We start from the raw sequence: 21,369 nt of genomic DNA, 5'->3' as shown, positions 1-21,369 counted from the left end.
AAGAGTGATTCACACACCATCTCCAGCACACCACTGGTCCATATATAAAATGTCTTTCCCAGTATTTGGGATGTGCCAGGTTCTCTATTAATACTAGTTTCCTTCCTAATGTTAGTTCCATTCCCCACCCCACATCGAAAGGACTCTGGGTAACCTAGATAATAAGAATGATTGCTCAATTCTACACGTTTGTTTGACAAATATGCATTGACCTTCTATTACATACAAAACCCTGTCCTAGGAGTACAGTAAAAGGTGTGGAGGAATGAGGAAGGGACTTCTAAAAATCATGTGATCCAGCCCTGCCTTTGGAGAGTCCAGCTTGAGGGGATGACCCCTTCCGTGTGCTGGCATCTCCGTCATGGGCCATGTTAATCACCTGTGGACTTGTTTCTCTCCCTGCACTGTGGTCTCCTGGAAGATAATGACTCTGTCTTATTTGTTTTGGTATCTACATTGCCTAGCATTTTGAAAGTATTCAATAAATAGTTGTCAAATTATTTTATGAACTTGAAATCTACCTAAGAAGGCATAACTAACAAATCCGAGACGGTCACAGAAGAATACAAGAAAACAGGCAATCATAATTATAAAACTTCTCATTTGATAGGCATCTTACTACTTCAAAGCATTTTCAGTTAAAAGAGTTAACACGTACTGAGTGCTTATGGTATGCCAGGCATCAATATCCTCGCTCAACATACATTATCTCATTGAATCTTTACGACAACCCAATCTGTACAACTACCCCAATGGAATAGGTACTGTTATCATCACCCCCACTTCCTAGATGAATAAAATGAGCAGCAGTTAAGTGCATTCCTCAGTACTTTTTGTTGTTGATATTGTATGTGTGGAGCCAGGATGGGAACCTAGGACTTGATGTTTACTGCCCCACGGAGTAGAGAAAGCAGGAAGCTTTCTCTCATCTACTCATTTGATAGGTGATAAAACTGTGGCTTAGAGAGGGAGACGGAGATTAAGTAACTTGCCTAAAGTCACTCAGCTAACAAGAAGCAGAACCCCAGGACTAAAACGTAGGCCTGCTAACTCCATAAAATAAAGAGCATAATATAAATTATGGTGTGAAGTACTATAGACAAAAAGGGCTAGTGGCCAGGCAGGGTGGCTCACACCTGTAATCCCAGCGCTTTGCGCTTTGGGAGGCAGAGGTGGGTGAATCACTGGAGGTCAGGAGTTCAAGACCAGCCTGACCAACATGGTGAAACCCCGTCTGCACTAAAAAAAAAATAGAAAAATTAGCTGGACCTGGTGGCAGGCACCTGAGATCCCAGCTACTGAAGAGGCTGAGGCAGGAGAATTGCTTGAACCCAGGAGGTGGAGATTGCAGTGAGCTGAGATTGCACCACTGCACTCCAGCCTGGATAACAAAACAAGACCTTGTCTCAGAAAAAAAAAAAATGGGGGCTGGTCCAGAGAAGGGCCATACTACTGGGATATCCAATGGTCAGTGGTCAGGGAAGATTTCCAGGAGATGTGTGGTTTGAGTAGGACCCTACTGAGGGTGAACCTGAATCAGCAGTGTCTCATTTCCTGTTCCCCAATGTGTGCACACCACACACACACACACACACACACACACACACATGCATGCACACCAGTAGCCCTAGCCCTTGCTCCTCAACATGGAAAGCAAGGGCTAAACTTCAGACAAGCTTTCCCCATCTTCTGGAAACCACAGCTTCACGGTTGCTGCTTTTCTTGTGTATTTATTTTTCAAGTCATTTACATAAAGGATCCACTGTCAGACAACATTGCCCTTTCTCCTGGCTTTTATCTCTGACTCCTGCAGAAGTTGTCATGCTCTCAATTACCTGAAACATGCCTGTGTCCCAGTAAGATTTGGGGTCAACCACTTCTTACTTAGTTGTAGTAAGTACTACAACCACAACGGCCAAACTTGAAGCCACAGATCTCCATAAAGAAGAAGTGCGCAGGTTTTCCTGCAGGCCTTTTGGGGTGCTGGTGGGTGTGCTGGGGTGTGAGTTGAATGTGTTAGCCTGGAGGGGGCCAGAGGAGGGGAGAAGAAATGGGACAGTGGAGCTCACTCAGCCTCCTAATCCATCCCAGCTACGGAATTTCCTGCGAATGCTTATTTTTTGAGTCATGTACACTGTTAAAGTAATATTCTTCAAAAGATTAAAAAATCTGTTTCTCAAACAATTATATATCAAAGATTTATTTAACTCATGAATGAGACAACTAGCAGAATGACAAAGCTGGGTTTAAGAGAGGATATAGGCCTATAATCCCAGCACTTTGGGAGGCTCAGGCCAGTGGATCACTTAAGGTCAGGAGTTTGAGGCCAGCCTGACCAAATGGTAAAACCCAGTCTCTACTAAAAATACAAAATTAGCCGGGTGTGGTGGCAGGTGCCTGTAATGCCAGTTACTTGGGAGGCAGAGGCAGGAGGATCACTTGAACCTGGAAGTGGAGGTTGCAGTGAGCCAAGATTGTGCCACTGCACTGCAGCCTGAGTGACGGAGCAAGACTCCATCTCAAAATAAATAAATAAATAATAAATAAATAAAAGAGGATACAGGAAAAATTATATTTATATACATTATATATACATATACATGTGGAAGAAATTTGGAATAATATTGCTAAATTAGATACAAAACTTAATGTCTCACAGGGCAATAAAATCATAAGGCTTTGGACTATCTTCTCTACTGGATGGAAATCACTCACATGTTACCATCTTTTCTACCTGTAGGCCTCTTGTGGATAGTAAATAGTAAACAAACAAAATAGATTCTTCTGGAGAATCAAAGCCTGAGGTGAGCTTGTTGTCTTATTAACAAGTTTTGGATACATATTCTTAACAGCCTAAAAGAATCTAGCCAGTCCTGTGCAGTGGTTGCCATTCTGCTAGTTGCTGAATATGCCTATCCAATTATGTGTTCTGGAACCAGGGAGGTAACTACAGGACGGGTTCGGAGACCCGCTGGACCCACTGTGAGAAGGAGCTGAGCTAAATCTCCATTGATTTCCTGACCTCCAAAAGTCCCCCTTTGACTGGGGGCTACAGCGATGTTTTGGGTCACTTGGAATTAGTGTCATTAGAGCCTAGTCAGAGCCCTAACCTAATCTAGCAATCCTCCAAAAGTCTGACTATTTTATTTTCCCAACGCATAGTTACCTTGGTAAGGCCAGAGGTCCCTTTGGAGAAAGCTGGGAGAAATAATAACAATGTAAATTTTTGGCAGGGGTCTTCCTCAAGAGGACCAAGTCTCTCCTTCATTCAGGGGTTCTGCATCTGTCAATTGGCTCAAATCTGGGAATTAATCAGGGGCCGTAACTCTCTGTTTTGGTAATTAAAGTTAGACTTCTGATCACTTGTTGTAGAACTCTTCTACTTAAAGAGATTAAGTGAGAATACAGTAGACTGCCTATCTATTTCTCTGCTAAGGATACCATGATCACCTAGCCAACACCATTGGTCTCAGACTATTTTATTAACTGCTTTGGCTGTGCTGTCCATTAGGCTGTGGAGACAATGTGGTGGTTGGGGGAGGAGCCTGTGAGGCAGAATGTTGAGATGCGAGTTCTGATCCTGCCTTTGCTACTAACTAGCTGAGTAATCTTGTGCAAATAGAGAAGCCTCTCTGGGCCAGCTTCTTCAGCTCTTAGAGAGGGAGTAATAACCCTGCCCTGCTTGGTCACAGGACTGTTTTGAGGCCTTCAGAAAGCACAACAATGTTGTTGACTCTGGCTGCTTGTTTGGCATTGGTGTTTTAGATGGTGTGAGTAGAGGACGCAAGCTGGAAGTGCTTTGGCTCAACTAGTGTGATGAGTTAGTTGCGGGGATTTCATGATAGGGAAAATTCAAATAAAAGTTCCAATTTCTGTCTTCTTTTGAATATTGTTGCCATTCTCAAATGCCATTTTCAAAAGCCTAAGGGTCCCATTCTCTCCAGTTTATGAGCCACCTCCCACTACTTCACTTGTGAACATTGCATTCATGGAGGGTGGCAGGTGCAGCTCTGGATGCTGGGAATAAGTGCATACAAAATGGAAGAGATATGAACTGCAGAGCGAGACAAGTGGAACAGCAGGGCTGGTGCTAGTCTGAACGATAGCTCCCAGAATAATCAGTTCTACCCCCAACTGCTCACTAAACACCACCCCCAGATTTCTTTCTTGGCTTCCAGCCATTTTGCTCTGACTTTGGGGTGAATTTTTGCTTCTCTGGTAGTCTCTCTCTGGCTCCAGTTCTTGGAAGACCCATCCGGCTTGTCTGAGTATATCCACTTGCTAGGTATTCAGGCCATTTCTGCACTCTCTTCAACTATTACTCCAGCTTAAAATCATGGCTTACCTGCCCAACAGTCCTCCCACGGTTGACACCATCTTGGTGGGAGCAGCTCCGTGTTACGGCCGTCACTCTGCTAGCCCAGCATTTATTCATCGGAAGTTTTACTGTGCACCTATGATGGCATGTGCTCAGGGGGAAGCAGCATCATGCTTTTCCAAGACTGCCCTTGGCTCACAGGGTCTGCTCCTGTTGGAAGGACACCTGAAGTTCCCAGTTCATTTGTGGAGCACAGGTGCTTGACATGTCCAAAAGTCGTGAATGCCAAGGCCTTCCTGTCTCACCCGCCCAATTTCCCAGGGCATTTCAGGTTCCCTCCTCCCCCAGGGGTCTGGGACATGCCTCAGCTTTACAATATCACCTTGGCAGAGCCTCACATATCAGACTCTATGGGAGCACAGCGGGAAGAAGACTTGATGAGCTCAGAGGGTTCAGGGAAGGCTCTTCTAGGAGGTGGGCTTTACCCTTTTGAAGAGTTGGCAGGATTTGGACAGTTGGGAATGGGGAGGCAGGTGGAGAAATGGCAGCATTCAAAGGAGGATGAGGCGAAGGGAGGGGTACGAAAGTCACAGACTAGATCGACGCCAGCTGCAGTCTAGCCTGTCCACATTAGGGGCCAGCAGGTAATGTGGGAAGATCAAAGGCAGAGAGCTAAAGCATCTGGACTTTTCCCTTCAAGGGAGTCATATAAGATATTTTGAGCAAGGCAATGACATGAGCCTGAAGCCATGGCTTTGGGAGGTGGACTTGGTGGGCATGTGCAGGATGGTCAGGAAGGGAGGCTAAAGGTAGGGATGGGTAGAGGCTCTGGAATTTGGCCCCCTGCTGAACCCTCCCATCTCCCCCATCCTGCCTGGGTCTGTGGGCCTGGTCTCCTCTTCGCAGGCCCAGTGTGGTGCACCTCCTTTAGAGGGGGCCAGGGAGAGCTACCTGGCTCCTTATCAATACTTCCCACTCTAGGGAACCCGAATGAGGCCTGACCCCAGGCCCCTCTGGGAAGTGACAGCGAGCTTGAGGAAGGGACAGAACAGACTGCTGTCCCCATGCCCGTGGATGAGGACAGTGAACAACACCAGGCTCTCTGGCTCTGTCTTCCTCCTGTTCCTCTCTCATGGCTGGGGCTGAGATGGAGACAGGTGATTAATGCTGCTGTCAAGGGAGCACCACGTTGCAATTACTGAGATGCCACCTCCTTCAGAAGGAAAAATATTGTGGCAGTGACTCCTGGGCTTTTTAGAGTGGGGAGCAGTTCTGACAGGGAGCCAGGAGTCGCTGCGTTTCCAAGAATAGCCAGGGAGTTCCCCCGGAGCTTGGGGCGTGGTTTTCAGCCACTGTGCATCTGGGCTGGGCTGGGGTGCTGGAATCACAGTTGCTGCCTGGTTCCTTCCAAGGAGCAGCTGCCCCAGGTTGAAGCCAGACCCCCTTACCCATTGCTCTGGGCTATCCTCTGGGCTTGGGTGCTCTACTGGCCTACGGACCAGAGATCTCATCAGGACAGGAAAAGAACGTCATTAAACTCCTGCATCTTCCTGCCTAGGAGCTCATTATCTCTGGTGACTCACTCACTGCCTGTTTCGTGGTTTCATCTCGCAGAGTGATGATGACTTCCTAGCCTGAAGATCCTCTGATTACATTCTCTGCTGCCAGACCCCATCTCTAGAACCCCCTCAGGATCCCTTTGTGGGGTCTTGCCTTCATCATGGCCGCAGACACCTGCTTTAACTACAGTAGACAGTTGTCTGCAGACTGACAAGCAGGGAGGGCCTGGGTACCCTGAGCTCCCTCCTTCGGCTACTGGCCCCTCAACACAGACAGGGCTGGAGATCGAATCATGGCAGATTAGAATCTCAGGACTGGTGGGAGGAAGCCTTGTGTGTCCTCTGATGTGGCCACATGTGTTTGTTACAAAAGGACCTCCAGGGCCAGAAGAGGGAAGCCACTTGCTTAAGGTCACATGGTTGAAAATGTGGGCAGAGCAGGGGCCCGAAGCCGGGGCCTGACTGCCTGTCAGAATTCTGTCCCTGCACACCCCGCCCTGTGTCTGTCTATCTTGCTTCACGGACCACTCACACCCCAGAGCTCCGCCTGCCTTCTCTGTTGCCCACCAAACCCGTGTGTGTTTGTTCGTTCCTATGCAAGGTGAGTAGTGCATTTGCTGGCTGGCTCGCATCCTATGTAGGTGCTGGAACAAGCAGCACCGTCTTTTCTTTCTTTCTCTCCTTTTTTTTTTCAGAGGGTGGTATGGAAGCCTTGAATCATGTCAAAATTTCCTTGTTTGGGTTCTCATGGGCACTTTCATCCACCCATACCAAGCATTCTGTGCAAGAGGGAGGTGCCAGAAACTGCAAATTCAATTGAAAGCCCGAGAGAGCTCGCCCAGGAAATGTGCAAGAGTGGGGAGAGGATTTTATGATTTAAGAAACATCATGGAGCCTGAGCAATTCCAGGGCAGCAGCAGCAGGGACAGACATGGGCACAATGGAACAGAGTGTGGCTGTGCAACCCAGTGGGCCTCCCGACTTCACCCCAGGCCCGGGGAAGGTGGGACTGCTATCTTTGGAGGCTGGAGCAGAAGTGGGCAGATTTGGACTTGCAAGGGCTATGATATGCTAGATGATCCCAAGTTCCCTGAGGGCATCTACACAGATCTGAGTCTGCTCAGCATTTGTGCAGCCCTCTTCTTGTCCGGTGTGAGTGCTGCTTAGGAGTCAAGACTGCAGATGAAGCCCGCAGCAGCCAGTTAAGAATTCTATCCTATCAGCCATCAGTTCCTGTGCAATGGTGCGATGGTTCCTTGAAGACCCCTCCCACTTTGGAAACACAGGGAATATGCGTTACCGTCAGTGTTGGCCTTATCCTCACTGGCCACCGAGTTCCTAAATGGTGCTCTTACAACCACATGCCTCCATAGGGCTTCTCTCTGTTTCTCATTTTCACAACGACTTGCATCAATGTGTACTGTAAAATGGGGACAGGGGATCGACTTTACAGGAGTATTCTGAGGCTTAGCAGCCATATGGGTAAACTATTTCCAAATATCCCATCTTGCATTTGCAGTATGTTAGCACTAGTGGGGGGCCTCATTGCCACAGTGGAAATAGGGGTTTAGCAACTAGACAAACCCAGTCTTCCATCCTCCACTGCCACTTCCTAGTTGACACAGGTTATTAAAGAAACTCCCTTGGCCTCGCTGGCATTATCTGTGGAAAAGGGTTAGCAATGTTTACCTTTTAAGGTTACTTTCAGAATTAGGACAAAGGTGTGTGCAGTGTGCAAGACAGTGTCCAGTATACTGTAAACAATCAATAAACAGGAGCTACCGTTACTATGACTGCTGTGTTTTCTCCCGTTCTGACAGTAACTCTGTATCTGACTCAGTGCCCGGGGGTAGAAACTGGTCTTTTCAGCAGATGTGACTCTAAGGAGTTTGGATGAAGAGGATGCCTGGGGAACCAGGCTGGGATCCATGGAGGTGGGGTGACTGCATCAGATCTGTCATCAGGGCTTCTGGAAAGGGGCAAGTGGGAAGGGGAAGCTGAAGGCCCTCCATGTACTTCCCATGCATGAAGTGGGGTCCATGTGTCCCAGGAGGAGTGAAATGTGCCACTGAGTTCTGGCAGGAAGCAAGGGGACAATTGCAGGTCAGACACAGGGGAAAAGCTTCCTGGACCAGGACAGCAGGCAACTCACTGGAACTCACAGACCCAGGGCCCTGGAAATACTCCAGAACAGTGGCTGGAAAATGCCTCCAAGGCCAGGCCATCCCCAGCATCTCTGTAGCCAGCACCGCTCTGGAGACAGGCTGAGCTTGTTAGAGTCCTCCCTCTATCACCTAGCAGCTAGAACTGTGGATAAATTTTTGAAGTTCTCTGGGCCTCAGTCTCCTGAAAAATGGAGACATGATGAGGATTCACGGAGAGCACGTGTATAAGGAGGGTTGCTGTGCCTGGGACACAGTAGGTGCTTAAAATTATGGCTACGAAAAATGGATCAATTGACAGATATGAATTCCCCTCTCCTCCTTTTCTGCTTCTCTGACTCCTGCCCCTTGCATGCGCAGTCAGCACCATGTGGGACAGATTCTTGACATTTGCTCCATCCAAGGATAAAGGAGAAGGGGACCCTCTCCTTTGCCTGGAAAAAGTTTCTGCATCCTTGTCTGCACATGGGAGGAGGATAAGATGCCTCCGGAAGGCCTGGACAGTCCCTTCACACACATACCTGGGTATCGGAGGTGCCTGCGTGAATGTCTGTTTTCCATTCCAGACAATTTTAGACGTACGGAAGAGTAGAAAAGTAGTGCAGAGAGTTCCCATTTCACTCAGCTTCCCCTAATGTGAACGTTTTATATAACCACAGTGTGATGATCAAAACTAAGAAAATAACGTTGGCTCAATACTATTAACTACATGACAGATTTTATTTGCATTTTGCCAGTTTTTCAACTAATGTCCTTTTCCTGGCCCAGGATCAAATCCAGGATCCCACATGGTTTGGTTGTCACATCTGAGTCTCCTGCAATCTGTGACAGCTCCTCAGTCTTTTCTTGTCTACCAGGACCTTGAGATTTTTGAAGAGTGCTGGTCAGGTGTTTTCAGAATGTGGAGCTGTTTCCACACTTGTGATGGAGTGTGCAGCACTGAGTTTTGTGGTCTTGCTTTCATATTTTTCTGCTTTCTTATTTTTGCTAGACCCCCAGAGCCGTTGCTTCTGCCAAAGGTCTGCCCCTTGCAGTGAAAGATCCCCTGTTGCTACAAAAGTGGCAAGAAGTTCATATGTTTAGTGTGTGACATTAGCCACATTACCCCCTCTGCAAAATGTGCATCCTCTTTCCTACTCACCCTGTCCGACTTGTGCTCACATCAGAGCCCCAGCTGTCAAGCTGGTACCTCTATCCAGATGGTGGCCTCCATGAGGACAACAGAGCTTGCCTCTCTTGTTCAACATTGTACCCCTAGTCCCTAATCAGCGCTGCATAAATAGGGGCTCAGCAAATGTGTGGTGAATAAAGGAGCAATCACCGTCATCATCAGCCACCATTTATAGATGGCCCATGGAGTATAAAGGACAGTCATTCAGGCTATGGAGGTGTAAGGCATGTAATTTCCTCAAGGAACATACAGCCCTGTTAGAGACTGAACATAGATAGAAAAAGCTAATATGCCGGCCAGTCAGTACAGCAGGAGCCCTCATATTCAGGACGGTGGATTGACTAATTTCAAAAGTTCTTTAAACAGGGAATTCATTTAAAAAATGATACTCCAATCATTTCATTTTACCTTAGGACATTCATGTATGTTCATTTACCAAACGTTCTGTTCATATCTTGGGTCATTTCTTTGAGTACAAATTCACCAACTGGGCGCAGTGGCTCACTCCTATACTCCCAGCACTCTGGGAGGCTGAGGCGCGCAGATCACTGGAGGTCAAGAGTTTGAGACCAGCCTGGCCAACAAGGTGAAACCCCATCTCTACTAAAAAACATAAAAATTAGTTGGGCGTGGTGGTGCATGCCTGTAATCTCAGCTATTCCGGAGGCTGAGGCAGTAGAATCGCTTGAACCCGGGAGGTAGAAGTTGCAGTGAGCCAAAATTGTGCCACTGCACTCCAGCCTGGGCCACAGAGCGAGACGGAAGAATAAAAACACAAACAACGACAACAACAAAAAGAAATTCATCGACCGGAGTCTCGCCTCACCCTGTCTGCTTATGTGTACCCATAGTTCTTTACTTACAGCTTCCAGTGGGTTTTAGTTTCATTTTTTAAAGCAAAGACTTGAACTTACAAAATGATATAGTGTAGACTTTTAGATTTTCAGAATTTTCAGTTATCTCATTTGCATATTAGATAACTAGTTAGGTTTTTTTTTTCTGTTTTTAGCAATTTTTCTTTATCAAAATTTTTCCCAATGCATTCCACTTAGTTTTCACGGAGCAATATTTTGACTTGGTATCCATATTTCCTTGTTTATGAAATAGTGAGCTAATGACGATGACAAGAACAACTGGTGTACACAGGTTTGGGAGAGGAGTGGTACCACAAGTGCCAAGAAGAGCCAATAGTGTACTATGAAATTGAAGAGGAATAAATAATTTGCCCAAAAATGGATCATAGAAGGCTTCTCGGAGGAGGTGGCCTCAGATGAGCAATAGAGGCCGTGGTGAGAAAGGAATTTGCAAGAGGCTGAGACCACTGAGCCTCATCTTCTCAAACAACCCAAGCATACAAATAAGCCTGTTAACAGAGATGCGGGTGTTTTCTGAAATAGAAGTTGAAAGGACCAGCAGCAGCTGGGTCCACTTGTTCACCGTCATCAACATTGGTGGTGAAGGGGACCAGAATCCTCCCCTCCCCCGTCATGCAAACCCCAGCATATTTGTTAAACTTACAGATAAGAAAAGACAAAGACGGGGACAGAACCAGCCTTCCCTCAGGGAGCCCAGCACTGCATGGAGGGAAAATGGGACAAAGGTAATGGGCAGGCCCCTCTCCCAGGTCACCAGCAGCCCTGCCTATCAAGCTGATGCATGCGGTAGACTCCAGACCTCAATTTGCCTCATGCCAGGAAGATGGAATGTTTTGTTTCAATCTGTGGCATGCACCTCAGTTGCTGAAGAGATTAGCACTTCCTGGGCTGCAAAGGTAATTAGATGATCAATCGTAGAAAGTCTAAAGCAAATGGAACCTTTAGGGAGAGAGATTTGTATTTACTGTGCCCCATGGAATATCAGCAGGGAAGAAAAGGAACCTAAAGGAGCCTGTGCTTCAGAAACAGGCTCCAGAGACAGGGCTGAAGTCTCCAGGCAGGGCTGGGGAGGTGTAGAAAATCAACACTTTGCTCAAAAGCCACCAGTGTTGCCTCAAGCCTCCTCAGCCTCAAGAGGGCTTCTCCTCCTGCCGCTACCCCTTGATGGGGAGGATTAGGTGAGAGGATCTGAGAGCATCATTCAGACACAGCCTTTGTAGCCCAGCAACATAATAGCAACTCAGTTACCCCTGCTAACTATTATAAAACACGGGACACAAACTTAGATACATTCTGGAACCTGGTGGTTAATGTAAACTGAGTGAAACCAGCTGGGTGCAGGGCTGTAAGGATGGCTGGGGATTGTGGTAAACTTGAGAGCATGTGTGGAGCTGGACATAACGACTGGAGGGAGGGATCTCTGCCTTGGCTTCTGCCAAAGTCTTGGGGTATGGCCACTTCCAAGCTAGGGCAATTATGGCCAATTTTCTTTCATCTATGCCCCTACGCCCACGCTGTTTTCATATAATCCCCAGATAGCATATAATTTCATCTGTAAGTATTTCAGTGTGTTATCTCTAAAGGATAAGGACTCTGAAAAAATTCACCATATGCAGGGAATGTGGGGAACATGGGTAGAGGTGTAGCTTCTTTTCTTTTCTTTTTTTTTTTTTTGGAGACAGAGTCTTGCTCTGTCGCCCAGGCTGGAGTGCAGTGGTGCGATCTCAGCTCATGCAACCTCCACCTCCCGGGTTCAAGTGAATATCTTGCCTCAGCCTCCAGGGTAATTGTTTTTGTATTTTTAGTAGAGATGGGGTTTCGCCGTGTTGCCCAGTATAGTCTTGATCTCCTGACCTCATGGTACTTCCACCTCGGTCTCCCAAAATACTGGGTGTGAGCAACCAAGGTATAGCTTCTTTTTCCATCCTTGGAGTGTGGAGACAGTCCATTCCTCAGGAGCCGGGCTGTCCTCTGCTTTCTTCAATCAGGGTGTGCCTTGTGTAAAGGGGACTATCTGGACTTGACCTCAGCTTGTTGTTGCCATGCAAGAATGCTGACCCAGTGTTTCCAAGATTTTATGATTCTTCTTGTAAAAGAAGCTAGAGATCTGTATTTTAACGTGAAATGTCCAGTTGTAAATATTGGCAATAAATGCCAATTTTTCAACAATGCTATGTGAGCCCAACAAATCCTATATGCAGGCTAAATGTAGTCCCTAGGCTGCCAGTTTGCAGTCTCTGGGCACGAAGGAGATTAGCTAGTCAGTACCAAGTCTCCATTGCTGGGCTGTTGGAGACTAGCTGTGTAGCAGGCAGCCTTGCAAAGGAAAAAGGTTTTAGCAGGCTGCCATTGCCAGCCTCCATTTCCCACCTAACAGAATGGGTTGATTCCATGGTATGGTCTGCCTATAAGTTGGGGCTTATGGCCTGTGGCTCACCATAGGAAGACAGCAAACATCTGGTTTTCAGATGACCTCAGCATCCATCAGAGGGTTATTTGCACAAACGTGGCAGCTTGAACTGATCCCTGAGAAGAGCTTCTCCTCCTTCTTGCCACAGTCATCAAAGCTGTCTCTGTCAGCCTGTGCCTCAGGGAGCTGTCACAGCCTCATTACTGCTCATTCATCTTCACTTAGTGCATCAAAAGGCTGATCTATCAAATTGGGTGGGCGCACAGGAAGTTTGATTAGCAACATTATGTTGTTTGCCATGACAGGCTCAGAAAACTTAGCTCATCTGTGTCCCAGGAGCCTCAAGAGAAGACCGAAGTGTTTATCTTCTACCTCTGAAATTCGCAGGATCAGAAACCAGCGCGGTGGCTCCAGTCTGGGGTGTTCCCAGTGGGGCGCCCTCTCCATTTCTCTCCCTCTGCCTCCTCACAAGTGGGTCTCTGGAGTAAAATGTCTCGATTTCTTATCCAAAGAGGTACCGGCGTGAGCAGGGTCCCTGGTTGCATCCCATCATCCTCTGTGACAGAGTGGCTCTCATGCCTGGGAATGCCCTTCCGTCTTCATATCTAATGAAGCACTTGGGATTTGCATTATTTGCCTCTGCCATTATCCCCATCATGGCCCATGTCAAGCTGCTGAGCAAAACATCCAAAGGCACAGGCTTTCCCCAGGCTCCTGGGACAGAATGGGACAGAAAACCTCCCAAAGAAATAGTTTCAAGAAGTAGCATTTTGCAGAGAAACCTAACAGGCCCCATGGCCCTGAGCTTCTCTCTGAAAGTCTGTGGGGAATCATCTCTGAGCGCATTCCTGCGAGTGCATGCCTTTACCAACATCCAGAGGATGGAAAGAGAGGGAGTGCTTGGAAAACAGCCCTTGCAAAGAAAGGTTAAAAGAAAAGGTTATGGCCTGGAAAAGAACTGGTTAGGGTGGGGCTTTCTATATATGCACTGTTCCTGAGTGCCACTTGAGCCTGTCTCTGCTGAGGATCGGTATCTGGGCGAGGCGAGCATACATAGACGTTGCATAAAGTTAAGTTAGACTCAGGAGAGGCACTCATGGAGGCTCCAGAATTGGTCTCCTTTAGTTAAGTTCATTTATTTGAAGATGCAGATGATGATGATCATACAGTGACCAGGATGGTAGTGACCAGGATGAGCCCTTTCCAGGAGTCAGACAGAGAGCCATAGTAGGATAAAGCAGGGGACCTGTCTGGAGACCTTAATTGCAATCCTGGTGCTGAAAGCAATGGGCTCTATGAACTTGGGTGAGTCATTTCACTTTTCTAGTCTTAATCTTAGTTTTTTTGTTTTGTTTTGTTTTGTTTTGTTTTTTGAGACAGAATCTCCCTCTGTCACCCAGGCTGGAGTTCAGTGGCATGGTCTCGGCTCACTGCAACCTCTGCCTTCTGGGTTCAAGTGATTCTCCTGCCTCAGCCTCCTGAGTAGCTGGGATTGCAGGTGCCCACAACCGCCCTGGCTAATTTTTAATTTTTATTTATTTATTTATTTATTTTTGAGATGGAGTCTCACTCTGTTGCCCAGGTTGGAGTGCAGTGGCATGATCTCAGCTCACTGCAAGCTCCGCCTCCCAGGTTCACACCAATCTCCTGCCTCAGCCTCTTGAGTAGCTGGGACTACAGGTGCCCACCACCACGCCCAGCTAATTTTTTTTTTTTTTGTATTTTTAGTGGAGACGGGGTTTCACCGTGTTAGCCAGGATGGTCTTGAGCTCCTGACCTCGTGATCCTCCCGCCTCAGCCTCCCAAAATACTGGGATTACAGGTGTGAGCCACCACACCCAGCCTCCAGGCTAATTTTTGTATTTTTAATAGAGACGGGGTTTCACCATGTTGGCTAGGCTGGTCTTGAACTGCTAACCTCAAGTGATCCACCTGCCTCAGCCTCTCAAAGTGCTGGGATTACAGGTGTGAGCTACCATGCCCAACCCTGGTCTTAGTTTTTTAATCTATGAAATGAAGAGATTAGATTAGATATCCTCTAAGGCTTCTTCCAGCAGTAAAAGTCAGTATTTTATATTTTTCCAGGTTAGTTACCAATAAAATAGGAACAATTGAGTGCCTTCTCTCACTCAGAGACTGCGCTAGTGGCTTGATGTGTCTTGTTCAGTTTTTCCAAAAACCCCACGAAGAAGGCAGTCTCGCCCTGTTTTAGGCTGTTCGAAGGAGCACCGTCACTGTCAGCTTCCTCCAGCACAACAAACATCCAGTAAATACTTACAAAACTGGTAGCCTTCCTAGGAGGTGCTAAGGATACACATAGGCTTAAGACAAGCTCTGCCCATCAAGGTGCACAGTTGCATCAGAGAGAAAGGATAGACACAGAGCAAAGTAAGTAGGAAAGAATCTGTGCATGGCAAAGAAATACCGCCAACTACACGCTCTTGAGTGAGATGATAATAATACACTACATTCACATTTTTATAGGACTTTAGAGTTTGCAAGACACTTTGGAATATATCATTTTACTTGATTCATCTATCACTCTCTGAAATTAGGTCTGACAGCTCTCATCATTAAATTATTAACTATTAAGTTGAGAATTAGAGAAGTGGCTCATCCAAGGGAACTGGATTTTCCTTCTGCATGTCAGACATCCACACAGTGAGACAATAATAATGCAGTGCTGATGATTGCATGATGCCTGATAGAGTCTGCCAAGTCTTATCACGTCTCATGCTGGTCCTACTTCTTTCTGTCCTGAGGAGCAGAGATGTCTCATAGCCGTTGCATCCTTAGATTTACCAGGAAGGTTACACGCCAGGTAGCACTTCTTTTTTCTCAAAGATTTAATGGGAAGGCTCAAGGTTATTGCAAATCTGCATGACACACCCCAAAAGGACTTTAACCAAGATCACCTGCCAGGTGCCCTGATACTTTAGGGCTTTTAGTTCAGGGGTGAGTAGTGGGAACAACATGGTAGACATGGCTGGAATCTCTCTGAAGCAGGCAGAAAATTGGGGGCCACAGAGAATTGGGGAGTTTCCTTCCCTCGGGCCCCTCATTCCAGCTTGAGTCTTTTGCCTGGGACCCTCACACAGTTCAGCTCCTTTCCGGCAGCTGTTGCATCCTTGTAATGACATTAGCTGCCACTTGTTGGGCACCTACCACTTACTGGCCCCTTTATTCACATTTTCTAAGTCAATTTTGCAACCACTCCGATGAGGTGGAGGTTATTGCCCCCATGTTACAGATGAGAAGACTGAGGCCCAGAACAATTTCATTGTCAAGACCACATCGCTACCAAGCGGGGCTGGAACGCAGGTCTATCTGTTGTCTGCCTGACGAAAAAAACAACAATAAAAAGAGGACGCATTGACATGCCTTCTTCAATTCCAGGGACAGAAGGAAGTGACTCCTCTGTCTCCTGGGCATCACTGCTTAGGAAGGCCTCAATGTGGGCCCTGGGATGTGGAGTGGTATGCGCAGCAGTGGGTGCACAGCCTGTTTGCAGGATGGTGCCCAGCACTGTGGCTGCTCTTCCAACCTGCTTCCATCGACTGGGAGAGGCAGCTGGGGGCTCTTCTGCACTCTGCACTCTGTTGTCAGGATGGAGAGACTGCTTCTCTGCTCTCTCCCGTTGCGCCTATGTTGCCCCTCCTCCGAGTGAGGTAGCAGAAGCCCACGCAAAGCAATATGCCCAGACCTATAGTGTCACCCTTGGTGGTGGACGCATACCCTAGAGAATGAAAGGGAGCATTAGGGAGGAGCCTGGCCTGCCAGATGGATCCAGAGGCAGCCCCGGGAGCTGAGAGAGGATGAGGGACCCCAGCTCTTGCCCACACTCCTCGGCTCCACCCAGACTCCAGCGTGCCCTGTGCTCCTCGGCTCCACCTGGACTCCAGCGTGCTCTGTGCTCTTCGGCTCCATCCGGACTCCAGACTCCAGCGTGCTCTGTGCTCCTCGGAGCTCCCTTGTCAGAGCAGCCCCATGTCCTGGAGATGCTAAGAGTGTCATTTTCTGGAAAACATGAGGTCGCCTAAGGCACTTAGAATTCTGAGGAAACTTGGGAATGGCCTGGACCTCAACTTCCCTCTTTATAGGGCTGTAAGAAGGTCCTTTGGGGGCTCTGTGGACACCAGCCTGACACCTACCAGCCTGAAGGGGTGAGACCCTGGCCATTCCCATGAACGAACTGTGTAGATGTACCTCGGACACGGGACTGTGAAAACCTTACTTCCTTGTACCCTAGATCCATACTCAACTCCTGGTGTAAGGAAGAGTCTGGGCTCTGCAGGCAGATCCACTGGTGTTCACAACCCACTGCTTGTTTCTTCGTCTGCAGCATGGGGATCATATCTAATCTCACAGGGCTGCTATGTGGAATAAATGAAATAGTAGGTGCCCAGCACTTCACGCAGTTCCTGGCCTGCAATAGGCGCTCAGTAGCTGTTCTATTTGTCATTAAAGTGGGCTTTACCCCTCCGCCTCCATCCCTGCCAGCTGAGCCACCACCTGCTGTGAAAGAGAGGACATGACTCATTAGGCCAAAGCTGTCATGTCTTGAGAAAGGATCCCAGGCCATAGAAAGGGTTGCTAGGGCTTGTCCCCAGGGCTCCATCTGTCCTGGACAGGGCAACGGAGTGATCAGAAAAGAGGGAGGGTCTGGCAGCCAGACTGGCAGAAAAGGAAGCCAGTGTTCATAATAAGAGAACTTGATCAGAAAGATACCTTGAAGCCTGGCTTGCACCCATCTGTTTTCTTAGGGATGGGCTTTGGGGTGAGGGTTAAGGAGCAGATTTGATATTTTAAAACATTTTGTTATAGAAAATTTCAAACATATACAAAAGTAACAATAATAGCATCATGAACCTTAATGTATCTATCACCCACCTTTAACCACGATCAAATTATGGCCAATTTTCTTTCATCTATGCTCCTACCCCCATGCTATTGTCATGTAATTCCCAGACAGCATATAATTTCATCTGTAAATATTTCAGTGTGTATCTCTAAATTATAAGGACTCTGAAAAAATTCACCAGAATACCATAACATCAATAATTCTGAATATCATAAAAAGCTACTGTTCAGATTTTCAATTGTCCCATAAATGTCAGGGATTTAAAACAAAAATGGTTTATTTGAATCAGGATCCAAATAAGGCCACACATCACAATTGGTGAAGATGGCTTTTAAGTTTCTTTTATTCCAGAGGCTCCCCCAACTCCATCTCTCTTTTTTTTTTCTTTGCAATTTATTTTTGGAAGAAACTGGGTCATTTGTCCTATTGTATTTTCTGCAATCTGGATTTTGCTGATTGCATTCCTGGGGTGAAGTTTTACCTTCAATTCGTCTTTGAGGTCTTGACACCAAAACAGCACTTGTGTGGGAGTCCTCAAGTCCAATCTTGCCTGCCCACCTCCTCCATTGCAAGAGGGCCTCCCATCGCCTTCGCCAAATGGGAAAGAAAGGTCCCCGGTGCCAGCTGCTGGAGCCGAAGGATGAGAAACATGGTGACAAGGACTTTTGGAGGTTTCCGGCAGTGTGATGATGGTGGGCCATGCTATTATTTGGACTGGGCCTCCTCTCTGTTTTTATGAACAGGAATGTCTTTTAATAAAGCAGAGCAATTTTCTGCCAAATAGCCAGGATTGTTTTTCCTCCTTTTGGAGCAATAAGTTTCAGGATTTGTCTCCCAATTGACTTTCAAGAGCATGTTTTCTCAATTCTTTCCTGAAATTAAAGTAAAGGTCAAGGAGGCTGGTCTAAGACCCAGCCCTTCCTCCTCTCTGGGCTCTGGCTGGCTGGAGTTTGGTAGCTAAGTGTGTCCTTGGCTCAGGTGACCCTGTGTAGCCCCTGGGGCAAACCAAGCTCAACTTCCCAGTTTTTTTCTTTGTGGGGGCAAATTGAGAAGGAAGGGAAAGCGGGGGGTGGGGGGAGGAATATAGTGCCAGTCTGTGGGTTCCATTCTGAATTTAGATCTCCTGGGCAATTTCTAGAGGCTTCATTCTCCCCACTGTGTTCCCTTCTCAGGGAGGGGGCCCTGGGCCCCACCCCTCCACCTGCCTCCCACCCGCCAGTCTTCTGCGGCGCACGTGAGCTGCCCCAAGGATCTGCCCCTTCCCTCGCACAGTATCAGAGCGGTGAGGATTTTTAATCAAAAGGCAGCACACGCAGAGAACAGCACCGCCACCACCCTGCTCAGCATCACTGAGCCATTTCCCCCACCCCCTCCCCACACTGAGTCACTCCAGCTAACAGTTAATTAATTTGTGACACTTTGACAGTTTGTGAGGAGACATTTTTACGGAGCCATAAAAATCCCCAAGGTTGGGGCTGTCAGGCAGTCACCCTTCTTGCATTCACTGCATCCCCCAGACCCTGCCTCACCCCACTGCAGACCCTGGAGGCCTGCAATAAGGTGAGGTTGGGAAGACTCGAATTCTACCGCTGCTCGGGCCTCTCAGAGACTCCACACTCCCAGGGACACCTGGGCAGACCCAGGGCCACCTGGCCACCTTGGGAAGAAGCAGAGAGCGGGGTTGTCTGGGATGACAGCCCTGGAAGAGAGGAGGCCCTGGTCGTGCTCAGCTGTGGTCTCCTCTGCTCCTAGACAGAGTCTCACCCAGGGGCCCTTTCCACAGCTGGGCAAGGAACTGTGTGTGCTCCAGCCTCTCCCTGGGGACACCCCCACCCCACCCTCATGCTCCTTAGAGAGCTGAGTCTCAGCTGCACTCAGCTCACTCACTGGGGATGCTTGGTAGTCTCTGGCTGGTGTTGACGCGGGGAGATGGCTCCCTTAGCCTGCTGTGACTTCCCTCCCACGGGGTGGTACCAACCTGGACACTCTGAAGCCCTAGGCCCCCAGGCCTTCCAGCACCCCAGAAGCCATCTCCACCTGCTCTGTGCTTTCCTTTCCACAGACTGCGTGTTATCTATGACCTCTCCCCACCTCCCCGCACTCACTTTCATCCGTGTGCCTCCTCTTCTTTTTCAAATGCCTTATAACGCCTTTGGGCCTCAGTGATACCCACCTGGGAAACACCCTGCAAGGACCCCAACCAGCTGGGCACCCAACCCCAACTACCACTATCACTGGGACCCAGAGGGTCAACAGGAGATCTCAGAAGAGGCTATTGTACCCTTCACGAAGGATGTGGGAGAAGAAATGGCTGCAGGGTAGAAAAAGACCTAGGGACTGGCCCCTTCACACTCGAATGAGATACTACCTCCGTGGACATCTCTCAGACACGTGTGGAGCATGTGCCATTGCCAAGGTGGTGCTGGAGAGGGAGAACACCAGGAGAGACAAGACACATGCACACAGTTTAGCAAGAACAGACATCAAACAAATCACTAGACAAATAGTGACTTCATTACATCTGTGCTGGGTGTCACCGAGGAGCTCCTGTGCTGTAAAAACATTAAGTGAGAGGACGGGCTCTGAGCTGGAGTGGCAGGAAGGCTTCCTTGGAGAAGGGGCTGGAGAGATGGTTCTGAAGGGTGAGAAGGAGGAGGAGACCAGCCAGGGTGTGCTATGCTGAGCCCAAGTGGCAGGAAGGGGCTTAGGGTTAGGAGTTGGGACTCAAGGAGGGTTCATATGGCTGCCTGTACCAGTAAGTTTATGGATGTGGTGACAGGAAGTTGAGTAAGTGCTCAAGGATAGCTTCTATTTTTACTGTGAGGTAGGAGGTAAGGCCCGGAACTGCTGGCCAGGTTTAATTCCAGGGAGCAGGGGGAGAGGCTTGGAGCAGGTGACCCGGGTTGCCAACCTCAGGCTGGGCCACAGAAGGCCCTGAAGACGGTAGCTACTCTTTGGCTCCAGCTGCACGGGGCCAGACACAGCCGGAGACCACCAGTGGAGAGATTCACCCAGGCTGTTCCACGCCTTCTAAAGAAACCTAGACAATGTTCCCTGCTGCACAGGCCCTGGGCTCTGCTCCCTCGCTGCCTCTGGAGAACACCAGGTTCCAGGGAGGGTCCCCATGCTGGGGGAGAAGGGATGGCAAATGGGGGTGTTAGTGTGTGGCCTCCCCCACTGTCTTCTGCAGCAGCCTCTGCCACCCCCAAATGGTAGTTCAGGCCACTCCCTGGGCTTCCACTAACGGGTATCCCCCCAGCCTAGGTCTCTAGTCCAGACCTGTTCCCCCACAGTGGTGCTGAGGCTGCGGGTGAGGAGGGGGAGTCCAGGGGCTCAGGAGCGGGGAGCCCTTCCCCTTAACTGGGAAAGTGCAATCTGCATTTCTTCCCTCAGAAGTGACTGCTGACATCAGGACCAGACCCACAGCCTCACACCCCACTCCCCTATGCACCTGGGCCTGGGATGCAGGAAAAGCCATTTCCAGTGAACCCAGGAGGTTGCCATGGTCCATTGCTCCAGGCTCCTCTTTGCCCTCACAGTCCTCTCTGTTTCTCCTTCCCCTCCCTTTTTCCCTCTCCACAGACCCTCCACACCCCAGCCCCAGGGCAAGCCCCAGGGCTTGGAAGTTTTGCCCTCCAGAGAGCGACTGTGCCTGTCTATTTACCCACTCCCGCCCTCTGCAGCCCAAGGTCTGCAGCCACCTGGCCTAGAGCTTTGGGAATGAGGTCTCTGTTTCCTCTGCCCTCTGCTGAGGTAGCCTCCTAGGCCAGAGTACATAAGGGTGTTATTCAGTAACTCTCTCCTTTCCCCTTGGATGTAGGAAGGAACGGGTGCACCTTCTTTCTTCCCTCTTCCATTTCCACACTGCCTTTTCGAAACTGCAAGAGATGCTAAAAGAAGGCTCAACCCCAAGTCACAGCCTGGCCTTTGCCTGGAGGGGCAGGGGCAGGTGGCCTACGTCACCAGGGTCCTGGAAAGGAGCCTCTTACCCACTCACTCCCAATTCCTATCTA

The 21,369-nt window shown here is 48.6% G+C and overlaps 1 protein-coding gene across 3 annotated transcripts in view; it reads left to right on the top strand.

Annotated features, from left to right (window-relative positions):
* Window positions 1-21,369, top strand: part of DRD2 (dopamine receptor D2) — a 66,206-nt gene that overhangs the window by 21,519 nt on the left and 23,318 nt on the right. Inside the window, exon 1 of one of the 3 annotated variants that reach the window (XM_023208045.1) lies at window positions 6,389-6,478. The exons of the other annotated variants lie outside the window; for them this stretch is intronic. The gene's annotated coding sequence lies outside the window, so the exon portion shown is untranslated. Of the gene's footprint in view, window positions 1-6,388; window positions 6,479-21,369 lie in introns of those variants that run through there. 3 annotated transcript variants of the gene reach the window in all.

The sequence above is a fragment of the Piliocolobus tephrosceles genome, chromosome 13 (assembly GCF_002776525.5).
Source record: "Piliocolobus tephrosceles isolate RC106 chromosome 13, ASM277652v3, whole genome shotgun sequence".
Lineage (NCBI taxonomy): Eukaryota > Metazoa > Chordata > Mammalia > Primates > Cercopithecidae > Piliocolobus > Piliocolobus tephrosceles.
This window is presented reverse-complemented; position numbering and strand designations above follow the sequence as displayed.